The following is a 17782-nucleotide window of genomic DNA, read 5'->3' on the forward strand; positions in this document are numbered from 1 at the left end:
GTTTTGGTAAATTGCAATTTATTTTTATATTTCAGAAAGAGATCATAAAATCCAGCAAATATAAAAAAAAAAATCTCCACTTTATTCTGTTATATATTGTCAGCCAAGTCATAATATGGTAATGTGTGAAATATTTAGACTTTGCCAACAGTATTCCCATTTTACACTATTCATAAATTTCTAATTTTGGATAAATGGGCTCAAGTCTATATCCAGTCTGTATTTGCACAATGCTTGATCAAAATATATTGATTTAAAAGCAGTAAAAGTTTCTGTTCTTGTTTCCATGCATTTTCTTTTCCGCTTAGCAGCTGTTTCGTTTGTCACTTCCTACAGTAAAATGGAGTTTTATGCCTTGCTGCTGGCCAGAATGATTTTCATTTAAAAACTATAAAATGCCAAAGTATCCATAATATAACAAACAGCCTCCATTTACTGCTGCTAGCATTTGGAAACAGATCTACGTTGAATTAGACATTGCATAGGCATCATTTTAATTTCATGGAACCAAGAACCTGTCCTGAGGGACCGAGCAAACCTGCAAGCAGTATCCATTAACCACTTGGTGTCTCAATGACCAAGCCCTATTTTTTTTTAATTGCCATGTGTGGTGATAAGATCTAAATCCTGGGATAGAGACTCTAAAATGTGTCTGCTATTCTTACACAGGCCCAGGCCACTGCAAAATAATGCAAGCAGTGATCACCCAGACCCCCTCATAAAATTAATGGAGGGGGGAGAAGACCCCTTTAAGATCCTAGTTTATCCATAGGTTATGCCTACTCATTAAAGGTCACAGGTATAAGTCCCCTTGGAATATCTGAGGAAAGTGCGGTCCGTGGACCCTTAGTAAATAAACCAAAATATGTTCTGCATTTATTTTTGAAAAAAAAATTGGGGGAAAAATCTTCATTTACAAAATTCACGTTCTGATTTTCAAAATCCCATTTAGTTACTAACAATTACCATATCTCTGTTTTGTCTTGGAATAATGTTTTAAAATGTTCTTTTGTATTAAAACAATTATTTTAAGGACAAATTTATTTCTGTGGGGGCTTTAACTTTCACCCTTCCCACACCAAATCACAACATTTTAAAAAATAGTATGTAGGAATTTTGTTATCCTTTTAACCCCTTTTCCCCGTAGCTTGTTTTCATGATAATTGTTGTCACGATAATTGGTTATAACTTCAGAAAACTTTAACATGTTCAGGTGATTTTGAGAATGTTTACTTGTGACACATTGTTCTTTATGTTAGTTGAAAAAAATTTGTGATAAGTTCTGTCTTTCATGAAAGAAAATGTGAATTTGGCAAAGTTTGAAATTGTTCTGCTTTCTGGGCAAATAGTCAGTCCACCCAACAGATAACTAACATTTTTGAAATGCCTGCTTTATGATGACATTTTTTATGCATCCTCTCATTTTGTTATTATGCTTAGAACTTTAGATGCAATTTTTTTCATTTTCATGAAAAACTCCAGGACTCACATTTTGAGGGACAATTCAGCTTTCAAGTAAGTTTAATAGGCCTAAGTAGTTGTATATAAAACAACAAAGTCCATTAACCCTTTTTTATCATTTTGACGTTATTAACCAATTTTTCATACATAGCATTTGAGAAGAGACCGGGTAACAACGCATATTGGATACTAATAACAATCACCAGAAAAACAATTGAAGCAGAGGTAGAATGGTGTCCCAAAATCCTCTGGGTTAAAGCTTACAAAAAAACCTGTTACTGGTACTGAATATACAAAACCTACTCAAGGAAAACCAGATTTGCACAGAAACGAATTGCTGTTAAGCATAAGAAAAACTTTATTGAGTTTATTGAGATGATCTACCTTGGAGGCTGTATATCTCTGGTGCCTAGGTAATTGATACAAAGGATTTTACCATTCACTATTACTCTTACCTTACCACTGTCCATACTGGCACTTTAAATTGACCTTATTTACCTATGAAATACCTTGTTATTGTCTATGCCTCCTTGTTGTTTTTAGACCTCCTTTCCAGCATTAACTAGCTTTCTCCCAGTGTGCAAGCGTCTGTTCTGTGTATTTTATCTCGAGCATGAATTTTTTATACACTCAATAAAGTTTTTCTTATGCCTAACAGCAATAAGTTTCTGTGCAAATCTGGTTTTCCTTGAGTAGGTTTTGCATATTGGATACTGCAGAGAATTGGATAACAAATGTGTCACCTAACCTGCATGAGATTTCAAGACGGCTCAGCAAACATTTGTGCTGGTTGCCTAAAAAAGATTTCTTAATATAATACGCAGTTAACAAGGTCAAGGTGGAGGAGAGGGAAAGTATGGAAGGGACGGGAATTTGGTAGTAGGGACAAGACTATCAGGTTCAGGATGCCCAAGTTACTGGGGGATACTGATACTGGGGGAGCGGCACTTATCGATCAATAGAAAGTGGCAAAGTCTGGGGAGCAGTGGAAGTCAAGCCATGGTCCCCAGGTCTTAAGATATTTCTCTACTGTGCAATGAAAGTCCGTCATAAGTTCCTCCATCCTCTGAAGCGTTAGCATTTCTTGTAAGATATCAGTTACGAATGGGAATCTCATGGTTTTCCAGAGCCTGGTGACCAGGGCCCGAGCTGCCATTAGAAAAAAGCCTAAGAGGGAATGCTTAGCAGTGGGAAACAAAATGGGCAGCATAGATAGAAGCAACTGTGCTCGGTCGTTTTGTAATGCACAGCCAGCAGTCTAATTACTATTTTCCGAAAGGGCTGTAGTACCGGACACTCCCACCAGATATGTAACATTGTGCTGGGTGCCTGCATCACTCTGCTGAGCAGGAGGGGAAGACTGCGTGGAGTCTGGCTGGAATCCAATAGCACCTGGACGGGATCTTATAATTAGTTTCCTGGGCCTTGTTAACGATCCCAAGCCTCCACGTAGGTATATCTAGATATAGGGTATAAATCACTGAGAGTGGTCTTGGTGTGGGGGATGGGGTGATGCACATCTGTTCAAAGGGGTTGGTGTCTCTATGAAGTTGTATTCTTGTTTTAGTTAATGCATAAAAATGCAGCAATTGTGCGTATTCCCACTGAGAGCATACTAATTTATAGATTGGACATCAAGTTGATTTGATTGGGCATCCAGTCGTCTAGGGGAAAGATTGTAGCGGTTATTAACACTTAAATATGAAATATTAACTGTTTCAAATGAGTTAAAACAAAATGGAAGTGCGATTTAGCAACTGTAATTTTTTGTCATTCACAATGGATTAAATGATTAAATGCTCTCCAAAGTCTGATAACCAAATTCTCCTGAGTATGCCGATATTCGAAATGTAAACTGCTGTATGGGTACATGACAAGGGCATAGAATAAAAGCAGTCACATTCAAAGCAGATTTGTCACATTGTACAGGCTATAATTTTTTTTTTTTTTGGTAATGCGACAACATGAGGTAATGCAGTAACATATGAGGGCTTATTATTTGTGGACAAAGATACATTAATTTGGGGGGGGGCTATAGCTTATTTATGAGATTCAATTAACTAATTGAAGGGGGACACAAAGAAAATAATCAAATTTTGTTCAGGAACGATAACTTTTCAGAGGCATAGCTTCTGTATTAATTCTGTTGACAGAACTGATTCAAGGCTTATTTTTTGCAAAAAGAGTTTTTTTCAGTATTATCATTTGGGCAAATAACTTTTTTTGATTGCTTTTTAGAACATTTTTTGTGATGGTATTTGATGAAAATTTATATATAATGGGAAATTTTTTATGCTTTTTTCTGTCGTTCACTGTGCCAGTTCAATATGGCTTTGGATTTATTGTACAGATTGTTATGGATATGGTGACACCTAATAAAAAGACTTATAATTAGTCGACCGGAGCGCAGAGACAAGATGTCCGGGCTGCTAATTATGCACGCCGTCACCGCCTCCCTCTCCCATGCTCCCAGCTGGAAGCATGGGAGAGAGAGGTAAATTCACACCTCTCATAGGAGAGGGAGGTGTGGGGCCATGCATAATTAGCAGCCCGGAGCGCTGGACATTTGTCCATGTGCTAAAACTGGCTAAATATAAGACTTTTTTTAGGTAATCCCGGCCTGTCAAGACTAGCAGAGTACAACACCATGATCAACATGAAGAGGAGGGAAGGTGAGTATTTCTAGGTGTTTTTTACTTTTCCAAAGTGGTAGATTTCCTTTAACAAGCATTCATCAGACCGCTTGTTCAAGCCCTCAAAGTAAGCAACTAAGCATTCTGACACATGTCACACTCCTACAACTCTTAAGGAAAAATAAATATCCTGAGGGAATGTTTCTTCAGAAAAGAATTCTTGGCTGTTCTTGCCCTGTAGCTAAGCAACAGAATGTAAAAACAGCCTGCAAAAACTGATCATCTGAGAGCAATCAGCTGAAGACCCATGAATAGGACAGGACCTGAGCCACGTCTTATATCCATGTACATCTTACTATGGACTCAAACCTAAGTTACCCACAAATACGGACCATAAAAATGCTTGTGAGCAAGAGGCTTAAGTGAGAGAATTTTCTGTTTCTCAATATGCAGTGTAGAAAACCAAGCATCTAGTCACTATATAAGCAGGAAAATTAATAGCTTTCCTGCTCTTCTAAAAATAAATCTTTTTTAAATTATACTGCAGGCATACAATGTGAATGTGCATAAAAAGGTAAAATTATTCTAAATTTGCATGAAATGCCCTTTGCTGTTATATCATGGAGCTACACTATAAGGGTGCAATCACAAGAACATATGGGGGATGTACATATGGCCCCCATACACTTCAATGGCCTCACAGCGCCATACGGGAGCAGTACGGTGCAGCAAATGTCCGGTACCGTACCGTTTCGTATCCCGTAGAAAGATAGGACATGTCCCATCTTTCACCGGAATACAGCGCCGGGCCCTATGTTACTCTATGGAGAGGAGTGATGTGAGCAGCGCTAATCCCCTGCTCCTCTCCAAGGGCACCGATGTATGCCTGCCATACAACTGTACTGCGTGCATACATCGTGTGAATGTAGCCTAAGTAAGTATTTTTCATTTAGTGTCATGTGGCTTGATGTTTTATAGTTTTCAAAATAGTAATTTCTATAAAAAGTTGGCATGAAAGATCCTCAATATTGATAGAAAAATGTCAGGTTGTGAATTACCAGATTCTTCCATTTTAAGCATGTTCTACAGTTGTAAAGGTGTCTACTAGAGATGAGCGAACATGCTCGTCCGAGCTTGATGCTCGGTCGAGCATTAGGGTACTCGAAACTGCTCGTTGCTCGGACGAATACTTCGCCCGCTCGAGAAAATGGCAGCTCCCGCCGTTTTGCTTTTTGGCGGCCAGAAACAGAGCCAATCACAAGCCAGGAGACTCTGCACTCCACCCAGCATGACGTGGTACCCTTACACGTCGATAGCAGTGGTTGGCTGGCCAGATCAGGTGACACTGGGATAGACTAGCCGCTGCCCGCGCTGCTCGGATCATTCTGTGTCTGGATGCCGCTAGGGAGAGAGCTGCTGCTGGTCAGGGAAAGCGTTAGGGTGTTCTATTAGCTTACGGTTAGGCAGGAGTGATTCTCCAAGAACCCAACAGCCCTTCTTAGGGCTACAATAACGTTATACTTTTTTTTTTTTATTTGCAGCTAGTACCATATTGTGAGGAATTTGCAGGGGGACTTGCTACCGTTGTGTTTAGCTCTTAGTGACACACATATCCACCTCAAACACCAAAGTGGGAAAATTTATTAGGGGTTTGATTTCAATTAGGCACAGTCTGCCATTTACTTTTTATTTTACGTTTTTTTTTTAATAACTCAGTGTCATCTCATCTGGCATAGTAGTGTGCTTTCATACTTGGCTAGAAAATAGCCATAGGAGAATCCAAACGGCTTACTTACGCCTACAGTAGCGTTATATATATTTGATTTCTGGTTGATCTGCTGGTGGCTGTAGTTGCTGCAGTGCATCTACTAGCAAATTGTGAGCAATTTGTAGTGAGACTTGCGACCGCTGTGTTTTGCGCTTAGTGACGCACATATCCATTGCAAAGACCGAAGTGGGAAAATTTATTAGGGGTTGGATTTCAATTAGGCACAGTCTGCCATTTCCTTTTTTATTTTACGTTTATTTTGTTTAATAACTCAGCGTCATCTCATCTGTCATAGTAGTGTGCTTTCATACTTGGCTAGAAAATAGCCATAGGAGAATCCAAACGGCTTACTTACGCCTACAGTAGCGTTATATATATTTGATTTCTGGTTGATCTGCTGGTGGCTGTACTTGCTGCAGTGCATCTACTAGCAAATTGTGAGCAATTTGTAGTGAGACTTGCGACCGTTGTGTTTTGCGCTTAGTGACGCACATATCCATTGCAAAGACCGAAGTGGGAAAATTTATTAGGGGTTGGATTTCAATTAGGCACAGTCTGCCATTTCCTTTTTTATTTTACGTTTATTTTGTTTAATAACTCAGCGTCATCTCATCTGGCATAGTAGTGTGCTTTCATACTTGGCTAGAAAATAGCCATAGGAGAATCCAAACGGCTTACTTACGCCTACAGTAGCGTTATATATATTTGATTTCTGGTTGATCTGCTGGTGGCTGTACTTGCTGCAGTGCATCTACTAGCAAATTGTGAGCAATTTGTAGTGAGACTTGCGACCGCTGTGTTTTGCGCTTAGTGACGCACATATCCATTGCAAAGACCGAAGTGGGAAAATTTATTAGGGGTTGGATTTCAATTAGGCACAGTCTGCCATTTCCTTTTTTATTTTACGTTTATTTTGTTTAATAACTCAGCGTCATCTCATCTGGCATAGTAGTGTGCTTTCATACTTGGCTAGAAAATAGCCATAGGAGAATCCAAACGGCTTACTTACGCCTACAGTAGCGTTATATATATTTGATTTCTGGTTGATCTGCTGGTGGCTGTACTTGCTGCAGTGCATCTACTAGCAAATTGTGAGCAATTTGTAGTGAGACTTGCGACCGCTGTGTTTTGCGCTTAGTGACGCACATATCCATTGCAAAGACCGAAGTGGGAAAATTTATTAGGGGTTGGATTTCAATTAGGCACAGTCTTCCATTTCCTTTTTTATTTTACGTTTATTTTGTTTAATAACTCAGCGTCATCTCATCTGTCATAGTAGTGTGCTTTCATACTTGGCTAGAAAATAGCCATAGGAGAATCCAAACGGCTTACTTACGCCTACAGTAGCGTTATATATATTTGATTTCTGGTTGATCTGCTGGTGGCTGTACTTGCTGCAGTGCATCTACTAGCAAATTGTGAGCAATTTGTAGTGAGACTTGCGACCGCTGTGTTTTGCGCTTAGTGACGCACATATCCATTGCAAAGACCGAAGTGGGAAAATTTATTAGGGGTTGGATTTCAATTAGGCACAGTCTGCCATTTCCTTTTTTATTTTACGTTTATTTTGTTTAATAACTCAGCGTCATCTCATCTGGCATAGTAGTGTGCTTTCATACTTGGCTAGAAAATAGCCATAGGAGAATCCAAACGGCTTACTTACGCCTACAGTAGCGTTATATATATTTGATTTCTGGTTGATCTGCTGGTGGCTGTAGTTGCTGCAGTGCATCTACTAGCAAATTGTGAGCAATTTGTAGTGAGACTTGCGACCGCTGTGTTTTGCGCTTAGTGACGCACATATCCATTGCAAAGACCGAAGTGGGAAAATTTATTAGGGATTGGATTTCAATTAGGCACAGTCTGCCATTTCCTTTTTTATTTTACGTTTATTTTGTTTAATAACTCAGCGTCATCTCATCTGGCATAGTAGTGTGCTTTCATACTTGGCTAGAAAATAGCCATAGGAGAATCCAAACGACTTACTTACGCCTACAGTAGCGTTATATATATTTGATTTCTGGTTGATCTGCTGGTGGCTGTACTTGCTGCAGTGCATCTACTAGCAAATTGTGAGCAATTTGTAGTGAGACTTGCGACCGCTGTGTTTTGCGCTTAGTGACGCACATATCCATTGCAAAGACCGAAGTGGGAAAATTTATTAGGGGTTGGATTTCAATTAGGCACAGTCTGCCATTTCCTTTTTTATTTTACGTTTATTTTGTTTAATAACTCAGCGTCATCTCATCTGGCATAGTAGTGTGCTTTCATACTTGGCTAGAAAATAGCCATAGCAATAGGATAGCATCGTTTGGTTTTAAAAACTAAAAAACACAAAAAAAAACAAAAAAACACAAAAAAAAGTAAAAAAAAATTAAAGTTATAACTCTCATTTTCAAAATGTTTAACCCAAGGGCTAGGGGTAGAGGACGAGGGCGGGGACGTGGGCGTCCAACTACTGCAGGGGTCAGAGGCCGTGGTCCTGGGCGGGGTGAGACACCACCTGCTTATGAGGGAGCAGGGGAACGCCGCAGAGCTACACTCCCTAGGTTCATGTCTGAAGCTACTGGGACTCGTGGTAGAGCACTGTTGAGGCCAGAACAGTGCGAACAGGTGATGTCGTGGATTGCCGACAATGCTTCGAGCAATTTGTCCACCAGTCAGTCTTCCACGCAGTCCACCCATGTCACCGAAATCGGCACTCCTCCAGCTCCTGCACCTCAGCCTCCTCCCCCCCAGTCTGCCCCCTCCCAGGAAAATTTGCCATTTGAACCGGCATACTCTGAGGAACTGTTTTCTGGACCCTTCCCACAGTCACAAACCACTTGTCCGGTTGCTGCTGAGCAATTTTCCGATGCCCAGGTTTTCCACCAGTCGCAGTCTGTGGGTGATGATGACCTTCTTGACGTAGTGGAAGAAGTGTCTAAAGAGGTGTCCGACGATGAGGAGACACGGTTGTCAGACAGTGGGGAAGTTGTTGTCAGGGCAGGAAGTCCGAGGGGGGAGCAGACTGAGGGATCGGAGGATGATGAGGTGACAGACCCAAGCTGGGTTGATAGGCCGGGTGAACACAGTGCTTCTGAGACAGAGGAGAGTCCTCGACCAGAACAGGTTGCAAGAGGCAGTGGTGGGGCCAGACGGAGAGGCAGGGCCAGAGCTGGTGCATCAGCGCCAAATGTGTCAACTAGTGAAGCTCCCGTGGCGAGGGCTCTTGCGGCGAGGGCTAGATTTTCAGAAGTCTGGAGGTTCTTTAAGGAAACACCGGATGACCGACGGACTGTGGTGTGCAACATTTGCCAAACCAGGCTCAGCAGGGGTTCCACCACTACTAGCTTAACTACCACCAGTATGCGCAGGCATATGAATGCTAAACACCCCACTCAGTGGCAACAAGCCCGTTCACCTCCGGCCGTGCACACCACTGCTCCTTCCCCTGTGTCAGCTGATAGTCAGCCCCCTGCCCAGGACCCTGCCACAAAAACCCCATCGTCGCCTCCACGATCCTCCACAGCATCCACCAGCGTTCAGCTCTCCATACCCCAGACGCTGGAGCGGAAACGCAAATATAGTGCAACCCACCCGCACGCCCAAGCCCTTAATGTCCACATCTCCAGATTGCTTAGCCTGGAGATGCTGCCCTATAGGCTAGTAGAGACCGAGGCCTTTCGCAACCTCATGGTGGCGGCCGCCCCTCGGTATTCGGTCCCCAGCCGCCACTACTTTTCCCGATGTGCCGTCCCAGCCCTGCACCAGCACGTGTCAGACAACATCATCCGTGCCCTGACCAACGCCGTTTCTGACAAGGTCCACCTGACCACGGACACGTGGACGAGTGCTGCCGGCTGACGGCACATTGGGTTAACTTGGTGGAGGCTGGGACCGAGTCTGACCCTGCGGCTGGTCATATACTGCCGACGCCGAGGATTGCGGGGCCTACCTCGGTCCAGGTGTTTCAGGCCTACTATGCCTCCTCCTCCTCCCACCCCTCCTCCACCTCCTCCTCCTCCGAATTACCATCCGTGGGCATGGCGCCATCAGTCGGTAGCTCTAGGCACAGCAGCAGTGCCGTCGCTAAGCGACAGCAGGCGGTGCTCAAACTGCTGAGCCTAGGCGATAAAAGGCACACCGCCCAAGAGCTATTACAGGGCATCACGGCGCAGACTGATCTGTGGCTGGCACCGCTGAACCTGAAGCCAGGCATGGTTGTGTGTGACAACGGCCGTAACCTGGTGGCGGCTCTGCAACTCGGCAGACTGACACATGTGCCATGCCTGGCCCATGTGTTAAATCTGATAGTTCAGCGTTTCCTCAAGACATACCCCAATCTGTCTGATTTGCTCACGAAGGTGCGCCGCATCTGTGCGCATTTCAGGAAGTCCAGCACAGATGCTGCCACTCTCAGGGCAGCGCAGCGCCGCCTCCAACTGCCCACTCACCGACTGTTGTGCGACGTGCCCATGAGGTGGAATTCAACACTGACCATGTTATCCAGAGTTTACCAGCAGCGCCGAGCCATTGTAGACTGCCAGATGTCAACTTCCACCAGAACTGGTAGTCAGGTCAGTCAGCTTCCTCAAGTCTACAATGAGGAGTGGACGTGGATGTCTGATATCTGTCAGGTGCTGAGTAACTTTGAGGAGTCAACACAGATGGTCAGTGGCGATGCCGCCATCATCAGCCTCACCATCCCGCTGCTTGGCCTGTTGAAAAACTCTCTGATCAGCATGAAGTCGGAAGCTTTGCGCTCGTCACAAGAGACGGGGGAAGAAGATTCCCTTGTTGATAGCCAAAGCACCCTTAGGTCTGTTTCTCAGCGCATATCGGAGGAGGTGGAGGTGGAGGAGGATGAGGAGGAAGAGGAGGAGAATGTTGGCGAGACACAAGAGGGGACCATTGTTGAGTCCTTCACTGCTCAGCGTGTATGGGCAGAAGAAGAGGAGTTGGAGGAGTTGGAGGAGGAGGAAATGGACAGTCAGGCCAGTGAGGGGAGTGAATTCTTACGCGTTGGTACTCTGGCGCATATGGCAGATTTCATGCTAGGCTGCCTATCCTGTGACCCTTGCGTTCAAAGAATTTATTCCAGCACCGATTACTGGGTGTTCACTCTCCTGGACCCACGGTACAAGCAAAATCTTTCCACTCTCATCCCTGGAGAGGAAAGGAGTGTGAGAATGCATGAATACCAGCAGGCCCTGGTTCACAAGCTGAAACAGTATTTCCCTTCTGACAGCGCTAGCGGCAGACTGCGTAGTTCTGCGGGACAAGTAGCGAGGGAGAGTAGGCGAGCAGGCAGCTTGTCCAGCACTGGCAAGGGTACGCTTTACAAGGCTTTTGCCAGCTTTATGTCACCCCAGCAAGACACTGTCACCTGTCCCCAGTCTCGGCAGAGTAGGGCTGATCTTTACAGAAAGATGGTGAGGGAGTACGTAGCTGACCATACCATCGTCCTAAATGATCACACAGCTCCCTACAACTACTGGGTTTCAAAGCTGGACATGTGGCACGAACTGGCGCTGTACGCCTTGGAGGTTCTTGCCTGCCCTGCCGCTAGCGTCTTGTCCGAGCGGGTTTTCAGTGCAGCTGGTGGCATCATCACCGATAAGCGTACACGCCTGTCGACTGACAGCGCTGACAGGCTGACGCTTATTAAGATGAATAAAGCATGGATTTCTCATCATTTCCAATCTCCACCAGGTGAAGGAAGCTCAACCTGAATAATTTATCCACTCCTCCTCCTCCTCATTTTCCTCCTTCTCCTCCTCTTTGTACAGTAAAGCAGAGGAAACTGGCTATTTTTTGACAGGGCCCACTGGCTCTAGCTATAGTACTTTATGCATTTAATTTTTCTGGAGGGCCACCTACCCGGTCCTCTGTTTTAAAAAATTTTTGGGAGTGCCACATACAGGCACTCAATCTATTTAATTTTTCTGGAGGGCCACCTACCCGGTCCTCTGTTTTAAACAATTTTTGGGAGTGCCACATACAGGCACTCAATCTATTCAATTTTTCTGGAGGGCCACCTACCCGCTCCTCTGGTTTGAAAACTTTTTTGGACTGCCACATACAGGCACTCAATCTATTCCATTTTACTGGAGGGCCACCTACCTGCTCCTCTGGTTTGAAAAGTTTTTTGGACTGCCACATACAGGCACTCAATCTATTCAATTTTTCTGGAGGGCCACCTACCCGCTCCTCTGGTTTGAAAACTTTTTTGGACTGCCACATACAGGCACTCAATCTATTCCATTTTACTGGAGGGCCACCTACCTGCTCCTCTGGTTTGAAAACTTTTTTGGACTGCCACATACAGGCACTCAATCTATTCCATTTTACTGGAGGGCCACCTACCTGCTCCTCTGGTTTGAAAAGTTTTTTGGACTGCCACATACAGGCACTCAATCTATTCAATTTTTATGGAGGGCCACCTACCCGCTCCTCTGGTTTGAAAACTTTTTTGGACTGCCACATACAGGCACTCAATCTATTCCATTTTACTGGAGGGCCACCTACCTGCTCCTCTGGTTTGAAAACTTTTTTGGACTGCCACATACAGGCACTATCCAAATTAAATTGTCTCCATAGCAGCCTCCACACGTTGTCTCCATTGCTACCTCCAAAAGTCGTCCATATAGCTGCCTCCATACATCGTCCCCTTATCAAACGAGGTGTGTCAGGCAGAAATTTGGGTTGTTTTCATGGGTTCCACATCAAAGTTGTTAACTTTGTCGCCACCCTGCTGTGTTATCCACAAAATATACTGGCAAACTTTTATCATTTACCAATATTATTTCAGCGCTTCTTGCGCATCTGTTTACATTCCCCTCATACGCCATATCCTAAACTTATAAGAACGCTACTACACTTGATCTTATACAAAAGGTTCTTAGAAGTGCTGTTTGGGGAGTAGCCTAGAGACAGGGGCTTGGATTGGCGAAAGCTCGCCTGGCAGCGGAGCGCCAGCTCCATGCGCATCATGCGCTTCTTGCGCATCTGTTTACATTCCCCTCACCCGCCATATCCCAAACTTATAAGAACGCTACTACACTTGATCTTATACAAAAGGTTCTTAGAAGTGCTGTTTGGGGAGTAGCCTAGAGACAGGGGCTTGGATTGGCGAAAGCTCGCCTGGCAGCGGAGCGCCAGCTCCATGCCAAGATCCAACTAACATAGTTTTAACTGCAGCACCTTTAATCTACTACTAGTTCACTGCCTCCATACATGGTCCCCTTATCAAACGAGCTGTGTCAGGCAGAATTTTGGGTTGTTTTCATGGCTTCCATGTTAACTTTGTCGCCACCCTGCTGTGTAATCCACAAAATATACTGGCAAACTTTTATCATGTACCGATATTATTTGAGCGCTTCTTGCTCACCTCCTTTGGTTCCTCTCTGCCACCCATTGGTTTGAAGCCTGAGTCCATTTAGGGTATGTCGCCATGCCACTCTCTAGCCTGCTGCCGCTGCCTCTGCATGCCGTCCCCTATAGTGTCAGGGTCAATTATTGGATGTTTTACATGCTATCTAGCTTCATTCTGTCACTCTGTCATGGCCATGCTGTTGCCCATAGTTTTGGCATAATGGTGCGATTAAGCAGCCTCAGAGGCATCCATGCATGCTGCCCCTGCTGTTTCCTGTCCATTTCCGTGGTGTTTCCATCCTTTTCTGAGGTTCCCAGGTGTTTGGCCAAGCTTCCCTGTGCAGAGCCTTGGTCCCCTTGAAAAATGCTCGAGTCTCCCATTGACTTCAATGGGGCTCGTTATTCGAGACGAGCACTCGAGCATCAGGAAAAGTTTGTCTCGAATAACGAGTACCCGAGCATTTTAGTGCTCGCTCATCTCTAGTGTCTACTCAATGGGGGAGATTAACTGCACCTACTCCACCAGTTTTCTGGTAGAGAAGTCATGTAAATCTCTCTATCCCTGCCATTTGGGGTTTTACCCCACAATACCCTCTAGTTACAGGATATTGTAAGGTACAGTACATCTAAAATATTTCATGACAAATAAATTGGTTTTAATTAGTGTATAGATATCAGTAATTATGTTCAGGAAGGCAACAATGAAAAGATGTAAGACCTTAATCCCTGAATGTTATGCGGTCAATGTCTCTTAATGAGATCCATCCTAATTGAGATTAATAGCATTCCTTTTAAATTAATTATCCCTTGTCTTTCTACTGTGCACTTCATGGCATCAAAATAAGCAATTGGCACAGGAATATCAGTGCTAGTTAATTATGCTAACAAAACAACAACTGCCTACTAATACAATATGTATTATTTTCTCCAGTTATGCAGAGTTTGCTGTGTCAGACAATGTACGTGAATGCCCATTTTATTCCCCATATACCTGCTCCAGAAAGGCTCAGTGCTGAAAAGCTATGGATTCATATGTCAATCTGGGGCATCTATTCGAGGTTCAGTTACTAATTTCTGCTGCTGCTGATCCTCTAAACCAATTGTGATTTTGTATAGGACAACTATTGTGTATGCCATACAAATATGGAAAATGTAAAGAAGCAACATAGTTTTGTGAAATTATGGAATACACCATATATACTTGAGTATAAGCTGACCCGAGTATAAGCCAAGGCCCCTAATTTTACCACAAAAAAACTGGGAAAACCTATCAACTAGAGTATAAGCCGAGGGTGGGAAATGCATTGGTCACAGCCTAGTATATATCCAGCAAGCCCACAGTAGTATATAGCCAGCAGCCTCCCAGTAGTATATAGCCAGCCCCCTGTAGTATATAGCCAGTCTCTGTAGTATATAGCCTGCCAGCCCCTGTAGTATTTATCCTGCCAGCCCCCTGTAGTATATAGCCTGCCAGCCCCCTGTAGTGTATAGCCAGCCAGCCTTCTGTAGTGTATAGCCTGCCAGACCTCTGTAGCATATAGCCAGCCAGACCTCTGTAGCATATAGCCAGCCAGACCCTGTAGCATATAGTCAGACAGCCCCCTGTAGTATATAGCCTGCCAGCCCCTGTAGTATATAGCTTGCCAGCCCCTGTAGTATATAGCTTGCCAGCCCCTGTAGTATATAGCTTGCCAGCCCCTGTAGTATATAGCTTGCCAGCCTCTGTAGTATATAGCTTGCCAGCCCCTGTAGTATATAGCATGCCAGCCCCTTCTAGTATATAATGCCTGTAAGATAAAAACAAAAAGTGCACTCACCTTCTGGCACCCCCCTGGCAGGTCCTCTTCAATCCACTGCGGCTCCGGCTGACATCACAATGCCTGCGACGTATTGAAGAGGACCTGCCTAGAGCGTGTTGGAGGGTTAGGGTTTTTCAGCTCATTTTTTGTGCTGAAAAACTCAGCTTATACTCGAGTATATATGGACAGTGTTCTTCTCCCTTTTTCACAGTTTTACACTCCTAGAGGTAGATCAGTTACATTTTTAGATTTTTTTAAAGTAAAAGAGAAACTTATGAGACTGGCACCCAAGTTCACACAACGTTTGATGTGGCTAAAGACGTATCTACTTAGGAAGAAGTAGATAGTCCCTTGGAAACAGGTTTAGCCAGGTTCCTTTACCCTTTTGGAACTGCTTAATTTAAAATTTTTACATTTTCCACTTCTCGCCATATCTTGTTTGTCTTTTTAATTACAAAGCCATATGTGTACTTTTTACATGTGTGACAATATAATTTACTCATTAAAAAAATACATACATTTGTTAAAAGTCTCCTGTTTGTTAGATTAAGTTTCCATTTAAATAATATGCAATGGAGTAGAATGCACTACCTAAAGCAGGTCTCATTTAATACTGGCAAATATGTATGCTGCTATATTTAAGTACAACCTGTTAATGAAACATCAAAAAAACTTAACAAAAGTAAAAATTACTGCTTTTATTGAAGCATAAGAAGCTTATGTTTAAAAATGTATAAATCTAATAGAATTAAATTACCTAGCTAGCATTAATAAAATGAGAAAAAACTGAATGCTTGCATCTGTAAAATATTTAAGAAGAGAAATGTAAGTACAGGCGGTCCCCTACTTAAGAACACTCGACTTACATACGACCCCTAGTTACAAACGGACCTCTGGATATTGGTAATTTATTGTACTTTAGTCCTAGTCTACAATGATCAGCTTTAACAGTTATCAAATGTGTCTGCAATGAAGATTTAGTGTTAATCCTGATTCTTATGACCCAACCTTTTTAAAAACCAATTGTCACAGAGACCAAAAAAGTTCTGGCTGGGATTACAATGATAAAATATACAGTTCCGACTTACATACAAATTCAACTTAAGAACAAACCTACAGACCCTATCTTGTATGTAACCCGGGGACTGCCTGTATTTGTCATGTCATGCTGGAAGCCACTATGTTGGCATAAACATGGCATCAATACGTATTTGTAAGACAATAACATCTATTAGGAGAAATATTGCAATATTTTGGCAATGTATCACAAGATCTACATTTATATTCTGCATGTAAAGCTTGGTATAATTCTTCATGTGGATTTATGGTTGTATAGTTTTAACAGTGTGACTACATTTTTTATGTGCATAGTGTATGACAGCATTATGTATGTAAAATTTACATATCCACTATTTATGGAAGTGATATAGCTGTATTATGTACTGTATATCAATATACGTTATGGTCTTCTATAATCAACTGTTTTATTTATGTCTACTAATGGAAAAACTATTTATGTCTTTGATGTAGTGGCAAAACTGATTTGTACAGTTAGACACCAATGTTTATTTATATGCTGTATTTTGACATTACTTCTGCATATAGTTGGGGGTATTATTTATGTGCATTATAATAAGGGTTTGTATGCCTAGGTGCACCAGCGCTTGCTTGGCTATGCAAAGATGCATAAACATGAACACCATTCTCCACAAAATGCTGTACAAGCACCTTATTGTTGTGTAAAATAAAGAATCTACCTCATTACTAAACCTGTTTTGTTGTATTGAGTGGTTTTCTAGATATTATTTTAAATCTGTTCAATTTAAAAAATGCTTGGTAGAATTAAAGGAAACATAATGGTTTAATTTAACAATGTATGTACTGTACTGTAAGCATCACAGGTTCAGGAAGGGAGCCTTTTGAGTCATACTGCACCATCCTCTGACAGCTCTCTGCCCTCCAAAACATAAGTTATTTTAACTGTCACCACTCATCATATAAGGCTGACTAGACACCTTACATTAGACAATGTCCAAATACACTACAACACTGACTGGTTAAGCAATTTAGGTCTCTTCTAAGCCTCTGATTAAATTTCAGTTCTAAAATAAAAAGGACAGGGATTACAAATAGGGATGACCAGTCCAGACCCGAATTTGGCTGATTTGGCACCCGCAATCACCAAAGTCAACCGCGCCATTGTTCATGCTTTGGGTGCATGTTCGTGGCAAGTCGGTTGATTAACTGCTGATCAGCCAATCAGTCAGCTTGAAATGCATTAGCAACCACACAAATGCCCTCTGTGTGCATGGTTGTGATTGGCCAGGCAAGATATGTGATTGTGCTTTATAAAAGCAAGAGGATAATAGTGGAAACAAGAAGCGCTCATAGGGTAGTATTGTTGGATTGTGGATATTTTGTATGGTAAAGTAGTTTGCTCACCTGGTTGAGTTGTGCTCAACAAGGCACAACTCCAGTGCTAGTATGCAATATCAATGGTCAGTGGCAGCCGGTGCTCCAATGTGATCTCCAAGGAGGAGGGCAGAAGCGATAGGCGCACAACAAGACCGGATATAGATTTTTCTCCAAAAGGATTTATTAAGGTAAAGGAAATGGGTCACAGATCGTCACAACGCATTTCGGGGAGCTGCGGTCCCCTTTTTCAAGTGAAAAACTACTGCAATCAGGTTGGTAAATCGAGCTCCGATTATAAGCGCAGTTTTAATCACCGGGGTAATGCGGCATCACTACCGCTACATGGATGC

General features: G+C 42.9%; 1 protein-coding gene across 3 annotated transcripts in view; it reads right to left on the minus strand.

The window, feature by feature from the left end:
• TMEM117 (transmembrane protein 117) overlaps positions 1 to 17782 on the minus strand; it is a 257186-nt gene that overhangs the window by 170376 nt on the left and 69028 nt on the right. The window lies entirely within an intron of this gene.

Source organism: Engystomops pustulosus, chromosome 4, assembly GCF_040894005.1.
Source record: "Engystomops pustulosus chromosome 4, aEngPut4.maternal, whole genome shotgun sequence".
Classification (NCBI taxonomy): Eukaryota; Metazoa; Chordata; class Amphibia; order Anura; family Leptodactylidae; genus Engystomops; species Engystomops pustulosus.